This window comes from Sinocyclocheilus anshuiensis, unplaced genomic scaffold, assembly GCF_001515605.1.
Source record: "Sinocyclocheilus anshuiensis isolate Anshui unplaced genomic scaffold, SAMN03320099.WGS_v1.1 scaffold1531, whole genome shotgun sequence".
NCBI classification, from domain to species: Eukaryota; Metazoa; Chordata; class Actinopteri; order Cypriniformes; family Cyprinidae; genus Sinocyclocheilus; species Sinocyclocheilus anshuiensis.
This window is the reverse complement of record NW_015551200.1, coordinates 870,766-884,435: the sequence shown is the minus strand read 5'-3', so window position 1 is coordinate 884,435 and position 13,670 is coordinate 870,766. Positions and strand designations below refer to the sequence as shown.

Sequence of the window (13,670 nt, the reverse complement as noted above, 5' to 3'; positions counted from 1 at the left end):
GCAACCAACGGGGGTTGGGGAAGAGCGGCGGTTCGCACAGAGAGACCAAGCGCTGCCAAGCAGTTAGATGCGCCCTCGCAACATGTAGACAAACAGAGCATTCACACGCGCGTGACAGCAGAACAGTGCGCGAGCCAGCGAGAAATGTGCGCGTGCTGACACAACGAGCTAATACGAAAGATGCGCCTGTCTATAAACATATTCATTTTACTTCCTATTAAGCCACGTAGCCCCCTGCCAAATATTACACCTGTCATGGATAGCACAATAGAAAATAAACACATTCAGACAACTGTTATTACAAACCTGCATTAAGTCATACGAGATGACGACAATAATTCAGATATGAACAAATGTCAGGTTTGATTCAATATTTGAACGTATCAGATATAATTTAGGCTACGCATTTCATGTTTCCCGAGGTTTACCTTATGTTATTGGAGTAGTCCGTGGAGGTCCGTGAAATGCATGTCAAGTGAGTTCTCCGTCGATTTAATCGGAATTGTGTTCGTCTTATTTCAAAGAGGAAAGAGCTTTATCATCTACACATTATTTAAAATAAAACATAAGGAAATTATTTCTCGCTGGTTTGCTTTCTTGAAGGACCATTTAAACTTCTTCAGTTTGAAAACAGTGACCAGGAGGGCACGATATTGTTTATCCTGTCTTAGTACCAGCGACACTACCAGAAACAGTTTCTTAATGTGTAAAATGTGGTTTGGCTCTAGGAGCCGCTATTCGGATTCTGATGGTGGGAGACGAAAGCCAATCATAGTTTGGTCACGCTTCATGACACACACATAGACTCCGCCTCACTCGCGTATCTTTGTCCAATCAACGAGCTGATCTTTGATAAGTGGGCGGAGCCACCATGTCCTAGTTCTTGGCGAATTATAATTCAGCTCAGACTCCGTTTACTCGAGTCACCCGAGCTCGAGTTGACACCCAATCCTCCGCGCGTCTTTATCAATCAGTCATATTAGCCCTGACATATGCACGCAAAAATCTTTCCTTCTTTTAAAATCACACGGAACTCGTTTAAATGTTCAAAATAATAGCCTAATAATAATCCATCTTGTCAGAATGAACACTAGGATCTTTTGTCTCGACATTATTTTGCCCCATACCTGTAACTCTTGCTCAGTGTACGAGAAACATCCGTGTTTGTACTTTATATTTGTTACTCCGATGTGCTAGAAGAAGACTTCGTGTTGACATGTTATTTGAAACTGTCCAGACAAAAAAAAGATATGATAACTGAGAAAATCCTATGACCTTCTTGCTCTTGATAAAATTATTTTGTTTAACAGTTTTTAAGTTCCAGCAGTGGTGCGGTATTTCAGCTACTTGTGTAATTTAAATGTCATATTTCTAGGAAGGGTAGCCTACTCTGTATATTAAGTGTTCACTTACTTATGGAGCTAAATAAGCACATGTATGCACTAGGCTAAATACTAAGAAAGAATCTACACACTCACTAAAACCAGCTTTTATTTACACAATTACACAGACAACGAGATAAAATGGTAAGATTGCAACTGAAATTCAGCTACATCCTGCTATGACTGTAGCTCCCTAGATTGTGGTTTAGGTATCAGGTGACAGAAACGTCATCCTGGACAGCCACAGGCGCCAGAACCCTCCTATCTTAATGACGATATCCAGACCACACGTTTAAAATTCCCTCTGTCATGAAGCATAATGCCCCTTTTAGGGGGCACATACATTTACTGAGTGTATGAGCAGGCAAAGTAGCGCTGAAGATCAATCTCATGTTTTCTCTTTGGTAATAATAGACTGCATGTCAGGACTTTGAAGCAGGGTTTGACATCAGAATATTATGCATGGAATGTGTTGAATATCAGGATCAGGTGCCATGATATTATAAACATGACAATTTGAGTCTCAGCTCACGAGTTTCCCTTTTAATGTATCTCTTTTCTTAACTCAAAGAGGACAATGGAGCTAATGAGACCAAATAACTGTCTACCATATAACCTTGAACTTGAAAGGTGTTTGCTTGGCCGTGAAAACTGCTCTGAATGCTTTTCACTTTCTAGAAAGGCCAAACAGTGCCACATGAAATTAAACTGAATGCAAGCATTTTCAAAAAGAAAATGTGAAGAAGTTCTTTTTTGAACTAACACCTAGTTTTTAAAGCCTGATATTCCTAGCAAATAAAATCACCACGGTATTTTAAATAATTTCAATACATGGATATTATTGGTGTTATTTCCACTGAATTATAACTAAATTGTCAGGTGCCGTTATAAACAAGCTCCATCACTTTGTTGTTTTTGCTTGTTTTTGTTTTAAAAACGATGAAATAAAGAAAAAAAATCTCTTTGCAGCGGTGGATTAACTGGAGCTATCGCATAACTGCAGAGATGAATGAGGTGTGTGCTTCTGTTCTCATTTTCTCATCTTGATGAACTGTTATCTCAGCAGTGTCTTTAATTTGGTATTGGATGAACTGCAATATAAACTCTATACAGTTTTTAAAAAGTCCTCTATGACCATCCAAAGCAGCTGGTACGTGCCATCTTGTTGAGCTGATGGTTTTGATGGACTGGCATTCAGAGTTCAAGTGTTTTTGCTTCTTGTCATATGTCCCAGTGAGCGTTTCCACTCTTTTTAGGAATGAATCAAGTAGAAAAGGGTAGTCGAGGGGGTGAACACCTCAGTCCACCCCTTTCATCCCCTTGCCCCACTTTCTCCTAAATTTGATAGGCTGGTGCGGAAACATGAGCATCACAACCTACTGGAAGGCACAGAAACTAAACAGCATGCGTACAGAAGTTTAACAACCTTAAGTTACATGGCTTATAGGGATATTTTACACAAAAATTAAGAAATAAATTCTGTCGCCATTTATGTCTTTCCAAGCCTGTTTTATTGTCTTTCTTCTGTAGAACACAAAAGATATTCAGTGGAGTCCAAAGCAACACTGGGCCCCACTGACGTTTCAAAAGATCTTTTTTTATGTCCCACAGAGGGGAAAAAATCGTAAGTCGTAAATGAGTAAATTAACTATCCTTTCAAGTTGCTCTTACATGACATGTAGGATGCAACAGCAACTACATTAGTGAACTTCAGTGAACTGTAAACACTTTCTTTGATTCGTTAAGTAGAAAATTGAAATCAACCAAAACAAAGAAATAAGTAAAATATGACTGAAGTAACTGAAATGTCTCTACCTCAATTCCCCATCTTCTTCTGTCGATCCAGGAATTTCTGCCGCCTGTCCATCGGAATCTCATCCAAGTTGATACTGTGGTTGCTCGCCCTTTGTGACAACATAACCAAAGTTATCAACTCCCTACATGATAGACATCATCCTAAAAAGTACATACATATAGAACTGGTTTCTTTCTTACCCAGGAGTAAGGTCTGGCGGTACAGGTAGCGGTTTGTTGAATCCATCTCTCCCAACCAACCAGTATGTTTCCTCTACACCTTTACCCTGATAGAGAATGACAGGAGCTCATCTGACAGGTTTCAGGACATTTAAGAGGCATTTAGTGTCATGTGTGATCGCAGGAGGTTTCTTGGCAAATGTTAAAACATAACCTTTCTTTAAACATTTTCCACCTCACACTATTTTGTTTAATTTGTTTACCAGCCATGCCTAAGGGTGGACATATGTGCAACAGTGAAGAATTCTGTTATCTTTTTCATTTTTTTCCTGAATGTCCTGAACCTTTCTACCATAGTGTAATTTCCATTATTGTGTGTAATAACATTTTGTGGTGAAAATGATGGCCATGGAAATTTAGAACATGAAACTTTTAAACATTTTTGGGAATAAAGTTGTCGTCTCTCCTTCTGTTAATTTTATAGCTATAGCATTCAAAAGGCATTTGTCTTGATTTTTTTCTTCACACAACATGTCTCATGTTTCATCTCAAGTGAGGTCTTCATCGGCACTGACAGCTTTGTGGGCAGCGCTGTTGTGCTACGGGTGTCCCGAGTTCGAATCCCGACTCAAGGACCTTTCCCGATCCTGCCCCCTATCTCTCTCCCACTTCGCTTCCTGTCAGTTCTGATCTGTCATATTGTAGTAAAGGCGAAAATGCCAAAAAATAAAACTTAAAAATATGTGTGGTCTTCGCTGATACTGTTATCTTCTTGATAAACAAGTTCAACGTTTGATAAAAACATAATAGGGACAACATTGTCTGTTCTGGAAATTATACCAGAACTTTGGGACAGAATCACACAGCTTAATATTGAATTATTTTACATCCGTTTTGACCATAGTTGTGCATATACAGTCATAAAAGTGACTGAACTGAAGAAACACCTATCAGTGTGTGTGTGTGTGTGTGTTTGCATACCTTGAGCTCTGTCCTGCCCCTACCATCTATTTTGTAGCCAAGTTTGAGGCTGTTCAGGACATCAACAGTACTCTGGTTGACATGAATTCTGTAAGCTGTAAAAACAGGGACAAAACAATTAAGAAAAACATAGTAAATTAATTAATATTACAATAAAAAGTGTTACAAATTAAACGACACTTGATCATTGCCCATATTGGTTTCTTGTGAACATACAGACTCACTCCGGACATCAAGAACATATTCCTCTGGTTTCATAGACAAGGCTTAAGCCTAGTCCCAGACTAAAATGCATGTCTGGGCTGTTTTAACCGAAAGAAACTTGCACTGACTGATCTTAAAATATGTCAGATTCATTGTTTTGTCTCAAGATGCACACCAGTAATGTTTTTATCTAAGGCATATTTCTAAAAACTACTTAAATGTTCTAATTGAACTATGGCCTAATCCTGATTTAACCTAAACTCTGTCTGTGAAACCAGGCCATTAAGCAGAATTCCACTTGGAAGTAATTATGTTTCTTGAGAAACCACTAGATGGCAGTATGTCCATAACTGCTTGACTGTTCACTCTGAGCCATTTCAAAGCTGAAGCACTGGGCATATTACATCACTCAAGACATTCGGTCATTCTTCTGTTACTTTCAGATGATCTGGACAACTGTGTTTTAGTCATTTCATTGTGTAGGTGAAAACACAGCACTAGATGTGTGATTGTTTTTGTGGCCTAATCTATGAAAACATCAAATATTTCATTTAAAATTCATTTGAAACCAAATGTGAAAAAAAAAACGTCTACAATATGATAATATTTATCAAAATAATGTTGAGGTATTTAAACTCTAAAATTTACACTACAATTCAAAAGTTTGGGGTCGGTAAGATTTTTGGAAAAAAGCCTCCTAATCTGCATTTGTTTGATAAAAATACAGTAAAACAGTAATATTATGAAATATTGTTTTTTTATTTTAATATATTAAAATATTTAATTAATTCATGCAAAGCTAAATTTTCAGTCACAATTACTCAACATTAGTATGTTGAAAACAGTTGTGCTGGTTAATATTTTTGTGGAAACTGTAATACATTTTTCCTCGATTTATTGATGGATGGAAAATTTCAAAAAGTACAACATTTATTTGAAATAGAAAACGTTTTTTGATATTCTAAATGTCTTTACTGTCACTTTGTTGAATAAAAGTATTAATTAAAAAGGTACTAACCAAACTTTAGAACGACAGTGCCTATTTTTAGGCATTGGCAACTTGTAATCATGTTTCACACATTCTTCCATGTTCTTCAATATGAAACGTGTTCTAAAGGTGAAGTAAATGTTCTGGGATAAATGTGGCACAAGATCTGATTAAAGGTGAGACAGTTCAGGGTGATGTCTAAGAGGACATTAGCTTTAAAGCAGAATTTTCTTTCTAGTTTGGCTTATACTCTTAAGAGCTTACAGGGAACTCTGCACTTTAAGCCCTCTGAGCTTCTCACTGACATGCACTCACTGATCAGCACACACACAAAGTACTAACCACTGAGTCTTCAAACTGATCCTTAGCCAAAGACAAATTCCTGGAATCACGACTTCAGAGACAGCCACAAGCGTTTAGATTGTTACTATGAGACACGTGCTGATGTATATGCATATGAAACACATAAGTGTACTCACGCAACCCTGTGGATTCCATTCGGGAGGCTGTGTTTACTGTGTCCCCGAACAGACAGTACCGAGGCATCTTCAACCCAACTACACCTGCTACCACTGGACCTGTCACATACACATGAATAGTAAGTTAGCACATTATCAACCGCATAGAATAACATGTTGTGTCCGTCACACCTGTGTGAGCACCATGTGATCTCTGTTGAGTTGTAGGGTGGGGGGAAGGGCCAACGGCGTGCTAACTAATTGGACGAATCTGTTAATTGGATGATGCCCGGGATTTACATTTCACTTGTTCTAGGAATACACAGCCATCAGAGGATCAAGTGTAAATATGTTTTTACATTTAGCACAATATTGGTGGAATAAGACAACCATCTTTGTCAATGAACATTACATCCAGGGGTGAAATTATGTGTTTGATTTTTAACTTTGTGAGATGATGCATTTCATTTAAGGGCGTGAAGCACTTGGACAAACTGGTTTAACTGTACTCTTGACATAATATGAAAATACTGGCTCTCTTATGGCTTTGTTAGATGTATAGGATTACAAGGCTGCTACAGAGTTTAACCGCGGCTACATGCATTATGAAAATTGTCATTCAAAAGTTCAGGGTCATTAAGACCTTTTTTTTTTAAATATAAATTCTTTTATTCAGAAGTATATGTATAGTTATAGTATGCATTAAATTAATCAAAAGTGACAGTAAAGACTTTAAAAGTGTTACAAATGATTTCTATTTTAAAGAAAAGCTATTTTAAAGGGGTCATATGATGCGATTAAAATTTTTCCTTTCTCTTTGAAGTGTTACAAGCTCTTGGTACATAAAGAAGATCTGTAAAGTTGCAAAGACTAAAGTCTCAAATCCAAAGAGATATTATTTATAAAAGTTAAGAGACATTTCATTACACCAAATACACAAAATAATGTTATTTTTAGCAACATCATATGACCCCTTTAAACTTTCTAGCCATCAAAGAATCCTGAAAAAAAATGTAGCACAGTTCCAACAAAAGTAACTGTTTTCAACACTGATTAGCATATTAGAATGATTTCTGAATGTACTGATTTTGGAGCAATGGAGTAATGGATATTGAAAATTCAGCTTTACTAACACAGTAATGTATGACTTTTTAACATATAGTAAAACAGAAATTATTTTGATCAAATAAAGAGCAAGAGACTTCTTTAAAAACATTTCTGGCACTTTGGCAGTACCTTTTACACTTTTGTACCTTTTAGGTACTAATATATACACTTTAGGTACTAATATGCAACTTTACTGCACAAATATGAACCTTTAATGCTAAGTAAGGCACAAAGGTGTACCTGTTGAAAGGGTACCACCCAGTGACAGCTTTTGTAGCTTTTTTTCTGAGATCAGCATTGATCATAAAAGAACCTACTCAATTTCCACAACAGTAAAAAAGAAAGACAAAAAAAAAGCTTATGCAAACCTTGTAGACATCGTGGATCGCAATTATTCCATCAAAAAGTATGTAGAGGTCATTAAGCAGATCGACCACTTCGATAGGTTCACTCAGAGCAGAGATGGTGGTAAAGCCCACAATATCACTGAAATACAGCGTGACATCTGAAAAGTGCTCCGGCTTCACTGGCTTCCCTGTCTTTAATGCTAAGGCCACAGATCTGAAAGACAGAATGGCATTATAACAAACAAAAGAAATGTGAAAAGCAATCTAAACATCTGAAGTAGGACTCACTTGGGCAGCATCTGGGCTAGAAGAGCATCTGTTTTCTGACGCTCTACCTCTAGTTCTTCAGTCCTCTCTCGGATCAGATCCTCCAGGTTTGAGGAGTACTGCTCCAGCATCCTTAACATTGAGTCAATTATATTTGTCTTCTTTCCCTTGTTCACATTCTTAAACTGCAAGTTAGGAAAAAGTTTTTGGGATTTTTTTAGATTTTTTTGGTTTTTCCCCTGCATATTTTATATAGTGTGTGTGTGTGTGTGTGTGTGTGTGTGTGTGTGTGTAAAGTGATGTGTAGCAGTGTGAAGATCTTCAGACACAAGTCTTGTGTATGTGTGTGTGTGCTTGAGAGAGAGAAAGAGAGTGCACCTGTCTGAAGATCTCCTCAAACGTGGGTCTCTTGTCAGGCTCCTCACTCCAGGCCTGCTTCATGATCTGAATCACCTCCAGCGGCGCTTCATCCACAGACACAGTGGGTCGGCACAGCGGTGGAGGACAGCGCACCTTATCTATGATTTCTACACACAGAGATACACAACTTGAGCATTCACGACTTAGAACACTGTATCCATATCTGAATTGCTCCAACCCAACTCCATTAAATCATTGCCACCTTTAGTTTTTCCATTGACTAGGTGAAAACCCGAATGGTATGTGATTATATAATGGTATATGAGAGTGTCTAACCTTCAGGAGGCATATCCAACATGCAAAAGGGCGCACAGCGAGAGATCACCTCCTGCATGATAATAAAAAAGCTGTATACATCAGCTGCATACGTCCCCATCTTCTTCAGTTTAGGATCCCGCAGGATCTCTGGAGCTGTCCAGAATTGATCTGTACCAAAGATACAGAGATCAGAAGCGATCAGAAATACTGAATATATCAAAAAAAAAGCAAGAGGAGATGATGAGAACTTCTATGTCATGTTTCTCATCTCATGATTTAGCAATTTGCACATATATTACACGTACCCTCTGGTGTGGTGTCCTCCAGGATGATGTTTTGACAGTTGATGATTTCACTGAAGCCATAATCCGTAACCTTTAGAACAAACCGTCCATCTACCACACAGTTCCTTGATTTCAGGCGTCAATGAATAATCCCACGATTATGCAAGTACTTCATTCCCTGACAGGGAAAGATTAAAAAAAGGCCTTAGAAGGAAAGTGACAGAGAAGTATGAGGAGATGGGAGCAGGTGACATCTTTGACAGTTTATTAGTGAACAGCCAGTCATTCTTTACCACATTTTCATCCATATCTTCATCTTCTTACTGAGCTGTTATTACTTATCTGTTCATCTATGCATTCATTCAACCCTAAATTCCTCACCTTGATCAGGTCAAGGAGAAGAGAGGATTTGAACATCCAGTCCAGTCTCATTTCCTCGTTGTTGAGCAGGTCTTCCAGGCTGCCTCTGGTGCAATGCTCCGTAACAATGCCAAATATACCAGTATCCAAGAACAGACCCAGAAACAGGTTCAGATTCTCATGATGCATGTCTCTCAGCTAGAAAGAGAGAAGAGGAGGACAAGCAGAAGCAACAACAAGAAGAAAAAGAGGTGCAGAAGACAGGATGGGAAGGTGAGTGTAGTGTTCAGTTTTTTGTTTCAAAACTTGTCCACAACTTGTAAGCTAAACAATGAATTATTAACTTTCATTTACTTCATTCACTTCTCTCTTACCTTGATAAAGATGGCCTGAGTGCTGTCACTGATTTCTGAAACAGAATCTCCACAGGGGCATTTCTTCAGCCAGACCAAGTCACCCTGACAGCACAGAATAATACAACTGAACACATCTCCACAGGCTCACACAGAATCTGATTAACTTATTTTTCAACGTTTCCACACCACATTTTATGCATTTAAATAAGATAAATGGTTTAAATAGAGTTTAGAGTATTGCACATTTATTCATACTTTTGTTTTATTGAATATGTAGAATTTTGTGAAAGTTCTGCAGAGCTTTCTGCAAATTCTGTACAGTATTAATACTTTTCCACAACAACTGATGTACAAATAATAGCTGTATGTTGTTTATATTAATATAACTTTATACTGTACTACTCTAATTTGACTGTTAGTGTATTTTGCCTGCAGTGATGAACAGGTTTTTAAAAGCTGAAAAATTAGCTTTTGTTTTTATTAGTGAGTGTGGAGCGAGAAATGGAAAACCTAATGGAAGCTTGTTTTCTCCATTGAATAAAAAATAAAAAAGGTAATTGCAACTTTGTATCTCACAGTTCAGAGTTTATGTGTCACAATTCAGACTTTATTTTGCGAGATATAAACTTGCAATTCTAAGAAAAAAAGTCGGAATGTCAAGATGTTTTCTAAAACTGAGTTTAGAACTGGGAATTGTGTGATATATACTCGCAATTCTGAGGAGAATTATACAAATTGTGAATTATAAACTTGCAAAATTGCAAAATTGCAAAAAAAAAAAAAAAAGAAGCCAGAATTGTGAGATGAAAAGTTACAATTACCTTTTTAAAATTTTTTATCTTGCACAGACTTTTCTTTTATCTTGCAATTCATTGGTGGAGAAAATTATACAGAAACTAACTGGTTGAATTTAGTCTGAAACGTTACTTCCTATTAACTTATTGTTTATAGAATTGTTTTATAAGAGCAATACCACACTTGGAATCATGCTTTTGTACTGAATATCAGCACAATACTGAATACCAGACTGTTTTCACCTTCTGGTATTCAGTACAAATTCACACTTTTCTTTGTGTGATATTGCTTCATATAGTAGTACCAAAACACTATGCTAACAACTTACCAAAGTGTATCTATGTCTGTACACAAAAAAGCACAAATTTCACACACCTCAAATACAGCAACGTTGGACGTTTCAGGAGTTGACGCAATGTAACTTCGTCCTGAAACTGAGTGGCAAGGGGTTTTAACATCTAGTTGACTCTTCACCATGCTCTCCTCATTCAGCTTCTACAGAAAGAATGGAGAGAAATGGAGAATGTGAGAGACATAGACAAACATCTGAGTAAGAGCGAGAGTGAGAGAGTAAGTTCTATAAAGAGATTCATTCCTGTCCTATTTAGTATCATCACACTTGCAGCAGATCACACAACTAAAATTATATTCAATTCATTTAAATTATTACCATACTCTCCTCATTCAGCTTCTACAGAGACACAGAGAGAGAGAGAGTGAAATGGACAGTGAGAGAGACACAGATAAAGTCTATGAGCAAGACAGAGAGAGATAGCATTTATGACTGACCCTCCTGCTGAGTGTGGTGTTGATGAAGACCAAGTCATCCAGTGTCAGTATTATCTTAGTGGGGCTTCCATTTCCTCCTCCATCAAATGCTCCTAATATCCCCATCCCGTGTTTCCTGGACACATACACAGATATGCTTATTTGTTTATCAGTAATATAATAAACATATTCAATACAAGGTGGTTTGTTGCGACTCAACCAATTCAATTCATACCTTAAATGGAGAAATAATACACCTGCTCCACTTATAAACACACAGAACAAGAGAAGAAGGAGGAAAATGGTCACTCCATCCAAGCCTGCAATGAAAGGAAAAGAACGACAGACAGAATCAGTGGTGAAATATATTGTAGCTAATAAAATGTATGTGGTACAAGAATTTGTGCTTTCTCACCTCCACTACAAGGGACATAAGGACTGAACCAACAGTTTGAGTCAGTGCTCGGAGACGCTCCAGCAAAATGAATCGATTTCCCCAGGTACTTCAACCCTCCATATTTCCCATATGTGTGCGATGCTTCCAGGGCGTGCGTGCGGTGTAGGCTGGACCCAGAGCCATCTGAATCCAGGACAGTGTAGCGGGCCTGCATTCCTTCTCCATCGGTACCTGCCGATATCCGCTGGTTAAAGCCATTGAATTCAAATCCGCCGTCATTTTTAACCAGTGTATCTCCCGATACCCATCGCCCTCCACTCGCAACTCGGCTCTGCTCTGCAGTCTTGGCTGTATAATAGAGCATGTTATAGATGGTCCCAAAGAATGGAGAAACCTGCCAAGAAAAACAAAATCCTCAAAAATGGAACAAAAAACATTATGAATCTTAATGGGATTCTAAGCTATTTCTCATACTAAGAAAATGTAATCAAATAATAAAAGTTTTAGTAGGTTTGTTTAGTAGTAATTTTAGTTGTGGCCTAATGTTTAAAGAGTTGGACTTGTAACCCGAAGGTCGTGGGTTCGAGTCTCAGTACCGGCAGGAATTGTAGGTGGGGGGAGTAAATCTACAGCTCTCTCTTCCACCTTCAATATCCATGACTGAGGTGTACTTGAGCAGGGCACTGAACCCCCAATTGCTCCCAGGGCGCCGCAGCAAAAAATGGCTGCCCACTGCTCCAGGTGTGTGTTCACAGTGTGTGTGTGTGTGTGTGTGTGTGTGTGTGTGTGTGTGTTCACTACTCACTGCTGAGTGTGTGCGCTTGAATGGGTTAAATGCAGAGCACAAATTTCTACTGTGAAAAATATGTTTTCTACATAGCTTTTCCTATCCCCATCCCTGTATTTCTAGTGTGTTCACAGTGTGTGTGTGTGTGTGTGTGTGTGTGTGTGTGTGTGTGTTCACTACTCACTGCTGAGTGTGTGCGCTTGAATGGGTTAAATGCAGAGCACAAATTTCTACTGTGAAAAATATGTTTTCTACATAGCTTTTCCTATCCCCATCCCTGTATTTCTAGTTTAAAATGATACCTAGTTGTAAACACTAAGACAAGTTCAGACCGATTACAGTTACCTCTTCAGGTGGTGTGCTGGTACGTATGTCATAGGATTCCTGTGCTGCGCTAAAGGCCTCATAGAAGTTTTGTTCCCCTTGGTCCATGGTTATTGTCAGGACCCCATCATATGCTCGTCGCAGTTTGGTGTCATTGGTCAGGATTGGATAGTTCACATTTTTATATGGCAGTGAATACAGGAGGGTGTCATATGGAATGAAGATGTACCCTCGGTCAATCATTCTCATGTCCAATGCTGTGGTTAGCAACTGATACTGTTCCTCTCCACCAATCAGAACAGAGTGCATGCACATGATGACAACTGCAAACAGAAAAAGAAGAGGGAGGAATAAGAAAGTGGGAATGTGCAAAGAGGACTGAGGCATAAATAAAATGATTAATAATTATTAAAACACAATGAGAGATATTACACAAATAGATATAACAAAATAAAAATATTTATAAAGTCCCTGCCCTAATTTGGATATCACTCTCATGGAAAAGGACACTAACATTGCATTTACAATTTTTTTAATTATTTCAATAAAATTAAATATTTAATTAAAAAGAATTAAGTATAAAAATAAGTATAATTTAAAAATTATTTAAATTAATTACTATAGATTACATTCTCAAACAGTAATTATAGATTTAATTATAATTTAATCTCAGTATATCTAAGGATGTAGAAGCAGATCATATTAACTGAAACCACTAACCACTGTAGTCGTCTTTTTTAATTCTCATTTTTGTTAAATTAAAGCCTTAAATGTCAAAATTCTTCACCAGTTTCAGTGCTGCTGAGCATTTTAAATTCATATTTACATTTTTAAACATAATTCAAACATAACTGCACTGTAAAAAATGGCCGTGAATTTAACGGTAAAAGACTGTAAAAATGCTACAGTAAAAACCTGTTAAATGGTTAACGGTAAGTTCCCCTACTATATACAGTGAATAACTGTATTGGGCATTACATGTAATTTTATGGTAGTATACTGTTTTTGGAATTGAAAAAGAACATGAATAACAGTAAAGAATAGTGAATAACCGTAAATTGACATTCCCAGAATTCCCTGCGTTACATTTCCAATTTGATGGGGGTTTTTTTGTTAAAATAACTGTTTCTTCTTAGTTTTTTCTTATCAGTTGTGTACATTAGGGTTTATTGCATTATTTCAGTTTCATGTGTGTTACCATGATGGTGTTTAG

General features: G+C 37.5%; 1 pseudogene; it reads right to left on the bottom strand.

Annotated features, from left to right (window-relative positions):
- Positions 1–1,474: 1,474 nt before the first annotated feature.
- Positions 1,475–13,670, bottom strand: part of LOC107663367 (retinal guanylyl cyclase 2-like) — a 17,585-nt pseudogene continuing 5,389 nt past the window's right edge.